Genomic DNA, 10,128 nt, shown 5'->3' on the forward strand with positions numbered 1-10,128 from the left:
TTTCTTGTTATGTTTACTCTTTTATTATTATTGTTATTATTTTTATTATTATATTATTATATTATTACTTTAGTATTATTATATTATTATTACTATTATTATTACTATTTATTATTATTATTTTTATTATTTTTATTTTTTTACTTTCATTAACATTATTCATAAGATAAACGTATAATTAAAACTATTGTTTTAATAATCGACAATATTATTATTTTCGTTTTCTATTATTAGTATTATCATTTTTGTATGATTATTGCTATTATTATTATATTTTAAATGTATTTCATCTTTATCACATTTCATTACTTTTAATTATCATAATTTTTCTGCATCATCATTACTATCTTTATTGTTGTATTTTCATTTTATATTTTTTGTTGCTAATTATAGTTCTACACTGTTATCATTATTTTTTTATTATCAATATATTTTATTGTTATTCCCATTATCTTATTTTTTTTCAGTATTCATTACTATTTCATGATCATTATTTTAACATTCTTATTATTGGTTTCCTAGTAGTGTAGTAGTATTCCTAATACCCCTACAAAAAGTACTTTTGACACTACTATTTATTTGTTATTCCTTTATCATCACTGTTATTTTTTCATGAATTTTTTCATTATTACCAACATTATCATTACTATTATAATTGTAACAGTCATAATCTATTATCTATCTATATATCTATATGTGTGTGTGTTTTGTTTTGTAAATATATGTATGCGCCCACACACACATACAACACACACACACACACACACTCCACTCACTCACAACACACACAACACACACACACACACAAACACCACACAAACACTGACACACTCACCACAACACATCTCACAAACACAAAACCACACACAACAACTAATATATATATTATATATATTATTATATATCTATATAAATATATATGTCATAGGTTTGTATGTTATATTTGTATGTATGTATGTATAATATACGTATCAGAAGCCTGACGTTGGGACATCAGGTTTAATTCCATGGTGTTACAAGGGAGTGTACGGAGGAGTGGTTTCCCGTTGCCTTCCTTAGGGGTTTGAAGAGGTTCACCATCTCTCTTCCCTTTACGAACACCTGCGTTTGGGACCTCTTAAGGCGATATGTCGTTTTCTCGTGTGAGTTGGGACTGGGAGTCGGAGCGTAGCATAGTTTTTCGGACGCCGCTACGGGGAATTGAACTCGGACACGAGGGTCGGGAGTCAGTGTTATAATCACTTGACCTATCGCGACAGTTTATGTATTTATACAACATATATATGTTAATATATAAACACTTTTCTATCTATATATATTATATATATATATTATATTATACTTTATAATATAATATATACTTATATCTGTCTATCTATATTATACAAAATTATTATATAGATTATTATACACACACCAACACATAAACATATTATTTATATATATATATATTATATTTTATATATATATATATATATATACATATATACTATACACACACACATATATTACACACTCACACACACACACCACAACACACACACATATATATATATATTATATATATATATATATATATTGTATATATATATATAGATATATATATATGTATGTATATATCTATACCCAATACTGAAACAACAACTCTACACACCACACACAGACAAATATTAATTAATTTTATATATATTATTTACTATAGATATATATATATTTATAGATATATACACATGTGTGTGTGTGTATGGTCTTAATTGGATTGGACACACACACAACACACCACAAACACACACACACAACACACACACCACACACAATCTCCACAACACACACACAACTAACACACACAAACCACAACATATATATATCTATTTATATGTTTGTGTGTGTGTGTGTGTGTTGTGTGTGTGAGTTGTGTGTGTGTGGTGTGTGTGTGTGTGTGGTGTGCGTGTGTGTGTGTGTGCCGTGTTTGTGTATTATACATAACATAATAAGATATACACATACCTCTCTTTTACCCTTTAACGCTTATGCGGTATGCGACGTCACAATTAATCAGTTGGTTGAACTATTTTATGTTTCCATTTTTTTTTTATTGTTTTTATTCAACTCGTGGGTAGTGCTTTTGAGAAGTATTTCGTCACTATAGTGTGGAAAACACTGAAAATTAGGATCGCTGTCTTAACAGATTCCAGGCTAACACTCACACAACACACTAACACACACACCACACACTCAAACTCACACACCACACACACACTACACATCAAACGCCAACTCACATTTTACATAGTAATACATTACATATATGATTTTTTTATATTTAATTTTTATAGTTATTTTTTTTATATTATATTTTATATAAAATATATAGTATATTGCATTTATTTTGTCTCTATAGTTGTATATATATACGTTATCAACTCAAGCACCCACACACACAAACGACGCGCTACACATCTGTATATTTTATATTATATTTATTTATATATACTATATATTTATACTTATTATATTTTATTTTATATATATTAAATATATATATATATATTATATATATATATAAATATATATATGTATATATGTATTTATATATATGTATATTATTTATATATATTATTATTTCTATATATATATATATATATATATATATATATTTTCTTATAGACATCCTTAATTCACATTTTCATGGATTCTGGTCTGAAAAGGTTACCGAAGTATTGATCATCTGAAAAACAAGGACGAGTATTTGGTTTCATAACGTGACCTAAATCTTAATTTTGATAAGTATATTTTTAGAAGCAAGGATGTTTTTCGACATGCAAATTACTGCAACCAAGGTATAATATTTGATGTGTTAAAAGTAATCATTACTACTATTATAATAATATTGATAACATTATTAAGGTTAATAATACTGGTTGATAATGTTGACAATTTCCGATGATATTAAAATACAATAACTGTGACATCAAAACATAATTATAGTAATATTTTTTGTCAGGATCATTATGATATTAATATTGATAATGGTAATAAACATGATGAAGAGGATAACAATAACATTGATAATAATGTGGATGACAAAATAAAAGCTAAATACAGTTAACAAGAGATCAAGACGAGCAGGATGAATCAGTTTGTTTATGTAATAAGTCCCTAATTGGATCCAATTGAAGAATTGCTTATCAGTTGATGTTCAGTTATTATCATTATTCATTTTTTTTTTTTATTTGTACTATAAATACCTTCCTTCCTTCTATATGTCTGGTCTATTCTCTCTCTCTCTCTCTCCCTCTCTCTCTCTCTCTCTCTCTCTCTCTATCTCTCGCAAAAAAGATATATAGCACAGGAGTGACTCAAAGAATATGTATATTCAGGCCACCAGCTTATCGGGAGGGAAGGTGGGGAAGACGAGTCATGGATGAGAAAAACTAGTTGTCGACGGTAGGGCGCACCCCCCTCGAGGTCGGGATCAGCAAAGAACAAGAGAAGAAGAAAAGGAAAAAAATTCCACACATTACCTTTTTGTTGTTTGTGATTCAATTGTTATATATATATATAGATATATATTATGAATTAATATGGAATATATATATTTTTATATATTATGTGGGTGTGTGTGTGTGTGTGTGTGTGTGTGTGTGTGTGTATGTACGCATTCCGAAACAACAAACGCACACACAACACACACACACCACACAACTCAACACACACACACGCATATTATATATTCATTTATACATATGTATACCATTATAATATATATTATATTATATATATATATATATATTTATATAATTTACTACACACACTCACACACACAAAACACACTCACACCCACACATTACACACATTACAACACATACCACACACATGTGTGTGGGGGCTGTCTGTGTAGTGTGTGTGTGTACTAGTTAAGACCTAGAACAAGCAGGTATTGGTGTTAGTTTTATAATACATAACTACTAGTAATACTCTGGAAGATCCAAAATGTCATAGGAGACATTTGCTCCTGGTTTTTGGAAAGTCTGCAAAGGAGGTTGTAGTTAACTATCATTATAATTACTAACATCAGGACCTTTGTAGAACCACACACCACACACACACACACTCACTTGGCTGCGCATGTGTTTTATATATTATATATATATATTATATTTATATATATGTATATATATATATATAGATTTATATTATATATATATTTATGAGGAGGAGGAGGTGTTTGATGAATGATGGATTATGATGAGATTGATGATTATTATCAACATTAATAGTATGAATAATAACAATTTGATAAAGTTAATAATAGTTATAATGAATATGGTAATAGTATTAATGATAATGAACAATGGAAGAATAGTTATGATGTTAGATAATAATTAGGATACTTGATAATCTTGATATAACGAAAACATTTTTTCTTGGAAACCCTTCACGTATTATGTTACGGGCAAGCTATGCCAATATTTCTACATTTCTTTTTTTACAATAATCTGGGACAATTTCTAGGTCATCAGGAGGTTCCGTTTCTTAAAATAGGCAGCCTGCGTGGCTTCGGAAAGGCCGGAGGGCGCCGACCGCTGGGACTAGAGGGTGGACTTGAAATCGCTCTCCTTTCTTACCATCTTTACTTCCTTTCCGACAAACCCATTGGCCAGTTGCTTATATATCTTATGGCTTATGAGTCTGCCTGCGGGAGCGGAGGTTGTAACAGGTTGCTTGGGAAATAGTTGTGTATTGAGAGGATGTAGCCCCTAACCAAGATGTGGTCATTGTATGTTACTAGTCTATCTTTCTCTTATTCACACACAACACAATACACACACGCACACATTCCACTAATAATTATTTTTTATAAACTTTTAATATTACATATACATATTTATTCTATTTATTATCTATATATTTACATATATGTACATATATACTTATATTTAACGCGCACACAACACACACACACACATAGATATCTTTTATATTTTATTTTTATATATATTATATATATTATATGTATTATACACTTGTATATATATATACATATACACACACATATGTACAACGCACACACTGCCAACACACACACAAACAGACACTAACACAAGCACACACACAAAACACACACACACACACACATATATATATATATATATATATTTATATATATATATATTTATATATGATATATACCACTTGTATGTATATACACATACTACACATCTATACACTCGATCACTCAGCACACTACACTACACAAACAGACCACAAACACGCACAATGTGCTGTTTGTGTGTGGTGTGTCGTGTGTGTGTGTGTGTGTGTGTGCGTGTGTTATATGGTTGTGTGTTTCGAGTATATATATACAAGTGTATTATATACATATATATATTATATATATAACTATATATTTATTTTTATATGGTGTGTTGTGTGATGTGTGTGGTGTGTTGTGTGCGTGTATATATGTATTATGTACATATATGTATAGATATGTTTATATATGTGTTTTTATGTGTGGGGATGTGGGTGTGTATGTATGTGGGTGTGTGAATAAATCGAAAAGATAGACAAGTATATAGGGACATATTTATGTATATTAGATAGACAAATAGACAATTAGATAGATACATACAAACACATAGATAACGGGATTGATATAGATTTTGATATAGATTTTAAGCATATTAGACTATATTGTTAATAACGAAGGACATAGAAAAGGGTAAAAGAAAGACCAATCAGATTACTGTTAGGACTGACAGATAGTTGTTGGTCGATGTGTGCTGTGACTACGCGATGGTCCAGTGGTTAAAGCACTGGAGATCTATTCCCCGTCGCGGCAACAGTAATAAGAAATGCCTGCGCATCTGACTGCTGGCTCGAGCCCGAACAACGCCTATCGCCTTGAGAAGTAAAAGCAAGGCGTCGTAGAGGAAGTCACGCCGTGGCACAGAGTTAGCAGCGCCGAACCCACGGTTGATTAGGAACGGGCATCCAAACATGCAAGGGTGAACTGCCATATTACTTTATTTGTGATTGGAGAGAGGCTGTGTCTGTATGTGAGTGTGTTTACTTTATTTATTTATATATATATATATATTATAGATATATATATATTAATTAATATGTACGGTATATATATCTTTATTTATGTATATAATTTTTTATATTATATGTTTTTATAGTATTTATATACATATATGTTCATATATATACTGTATATATATGTGTGTATATTTACATTATATATATATATTTATATATATATATTTTATATATATATCTTATGCACCCCCCCCCCCATATATTTATATTTGTATTTAATATATATATATAAATATATATATATATATATACTATATCTTTATATATACTTTATATGCATATTTTTTATTAATGCCATACTTATGGATTTAAACTTATGTTATTTCAGCTTCATTTATGTTAGTATTAGTTCAGTTTGCATTGATTTATACTTAACTTATCATGTCCAGCAGTTTCCGAAACAGGCAAGTTAACAATAAGCCACAGTCCATCCTATGGGAGGGTTTGCAGAGAGAGAGTTGTGACTCAAACAATGTTCATTTGACACTGTTTATTGTCCGTTCATGCAACAACAGACGTAACAAACATAACGAACCATTTTTTCTCATAGTTATACAAAATAATTTAGATAAATTTATCATTATTGTTCTTGAATGGAATTAAAACTACTAAAAATATCAAGATATAATAACAACTAACATAAAAATGGGTAAGAGAATTTAAAAACTGACTAACATCCATATAAAGCAGTAAAAATGAGGTCCTGAATTTGTAAAATTTCATAAATAAAATAAGAAGACAAAAATGACATTAGTTACAGGTAAAAAACATTAATTAAAGACCATTATTCAAAGGCGGTGATTATTCAAAAGTGCAATGTCACGTCATGGACTGAAAAATAGTTTTTAAAATCTAATTGGTAGCATTTAAGTACATACTTTTCATAATACAAAACGAATGACTAATGCAAAATAAATACATGAACTAAAATCGTTTGGAACAATAAAACTAACAAATACAGTGAACTACGGGAATGAACGCGCAGGTGAGCCGTGTTACATGGTGTGGACAGCGCTATGGGTGATAGTACATTCCGACAATATATATATAATATATATATATTTTTATAGTCTATATATATATATTTATTTTATATATGTTTACAAATGTTAAATTACATATATATTATAATATATTTATATTTATTTATAATGTTATAATATATATATATATTTTTATATATATATATATAGATATATTAATATAAGTTTATCTGTATGTGTGTGTGTGTGTGCGTGTCGTGTTTGTGGTTGTTTGACAGAGAGTGAGAGATGAGAGAGAGAGAAAAGAAAGAAGGAGAAGAGTGTGGATTGAGAGTGATGAGAGAGATGAGGAGATGGACGGAGAGGAGAGTGAGAGAGAGAGCGCCGAGAGACGAGAGGAGAGAAGAGAGAGAGAGTGTATTTATGTAATACAGATAGTCAAATAGGACAAATAGATAGTATACATACATACACTTTATATACACGGATAGATATAGATTTAGATATAGATATATAGTTAAAAAGAAGGACTAGAAAGAGAGAAAGACAGACCAGACAGATACTTGTTAGACCGACAGATAGTGATACGGAGTATATTATACCATATGTATTTATGTATTATATTTTAGATAGATAGATTAAATAGGTAGACCGATAGATAGAGAAAGTGACAGATAAACAGATAGATAGCATAGATGGTGAAAGAGAGAGACGAGAAAGTAAAGATTGACTGATAGAATTATAATCCTTTAACTTTAAGGGAACAGGATAAGAGACGCAACACCACGTGGTCACTGATTGTAACTATTGATGATCGATGCAGAGGCAATCCACGCAGCGTGTTGTGTGCACTTTCATGAATTTGTTACGCCCTCTCGCTGTGTCGATCCAGTAGAATCACCGTGGGCAAGAGAACAGCCTCTGTGTACTGGGTGGTGCTGCGGTTATATCATTTGGCATCCAGTCAGTCCAGACTGGGACGGATTAATAACCCTTTTGGAATAGCCACTGTGGTTTAGATTCGAGATTACGCATGTTATCCCATTTTTGTCTATTATGTATCATATCTATCTTATCTACACCACACACATATACTTCATGTGTTATATTTTATTATCTTTATATGTAATTTATATATTTTATTTATATATATATATATATATATATATATATATATTATTTATATTATTTGTGGGTGTTTGTGTATCGTGTGTGTATGTAACTCACCCACTAAACTCACAACAACACACTCACACACCACACACTCAACACACACACACCAAACACATAATTCACATATATAATTTTATATTTATAATATATATATAATATTTCATTATATTAATATATATACATACACACACTAAACCGCACACTCTATTTTGTGTGTATGTATTATATAGTATAGATTAATATATACATATGTATACATATACTTTCATATTTTCATTTTCTTATGCATGTGTGTAATAATTTTTTTCTATTTATATATCTATTATATTTATATAATATATATATTTTAATTTATATATATATTATATCTTTTATATTCGCACACAATTGTGTGTTTATGTTTATAAATACATAAATATAGATAGATAGATACCGTGAGATAGATAGATAGATATGATTTTGATATTTATTTACTTGATTGATTTTTTTTGTTATTCATACTTCATAACATATATATACATATATGTACTTGTAATGTGGTTTACTTATTTATATATTTATATGTTATTATTTTTATATATATATTATTAAAGATATATATTTTTTATATATATATACCATATATATAATATAAACATACCTATCGTTTTATATTTAAACATGGTGATACTTATATATTCATAAACATATATATATATTTATATTTATATATAGATATATATATATTTACATATATGCATTTTATTTTATATAATTTAATAATAGAATTTTATATTATTTTTATATATTTATTTATATTTTTATATTTATTATAAATACAATTCATTTATATATATTAATCAGGGATACTTTATAAACATTTACACATATATATTTTGTCGATATATTATTTTATTTTATATTATTAATTTATGAAATATTTATATTTATATATTTTTATATAATATTTCTTGTATTATTTTATATTTTTTCATTCTATATTTATAAATTATCTTGGATTCTTATATAACAGTTTATATATATATAGTGATATAGATATGTAATATATTTATATTTATATATATATATATATTTAGTATATATATATTAATATATATATATCATTTTATAGACTACCTACATATATGTAAAATTCTTTGTATACATGTATATATAAATTTTATATATACATATATATAATATTTATATTTACATATATAGAATTTATTACATATTTATATAAATTTATATAATATAATTAGTTATATACATTTTTATATTTATATTTTTATATATATTATATATATATAGGTATATGAATATTTACATATATTATAAATAATATGTGACACCTCTTACACACACACACGGAAACACAACATAACGTATATTTTTATATATATATTATATTTATTTATATATAAATTTATATATATTTATATATATCGATTATATATATATTTTGATTTATATATATATATGAGTAGATATATATTTTTCATAACACATGACTACATATATGTAAATTATTATGTTATTACCATTATATATATATATATATATCATGATATACTATGTTACTATTATATATTATATATTATATTTTTCTTTATTTACTATATATATATATATCATATATACACATATACACACACGCAATTACACACAACACACACACACACACTCACACACACACTCAATCACATATATATATATATATATATATATATATATAATATACATATATATATATATATATACATATTAATAAAGTAATATACTTTATTTAATTTATTCTTATATTTTTTATATATAGTTATATATATATTTTATATATATACTTATATATATTATATTTTATATCATATTTATATATATTTATGTG

The sequence above is a fragment of the Penaeus chinensis genome, chromosome 32 (genome assembly GCF_019202785.1).
Source record: "Penaeus chinensis breed Huanghai No. 1 chromosome 32, ASM1920278v2, whole genome shotgun sequence".
Taxonomy (NCBI): Eukaryota; Metazoa; Arthropoda; class Malacostraca; order Decapoda; family Penaeidae; genus Penaeus; species Penaeus chinensis.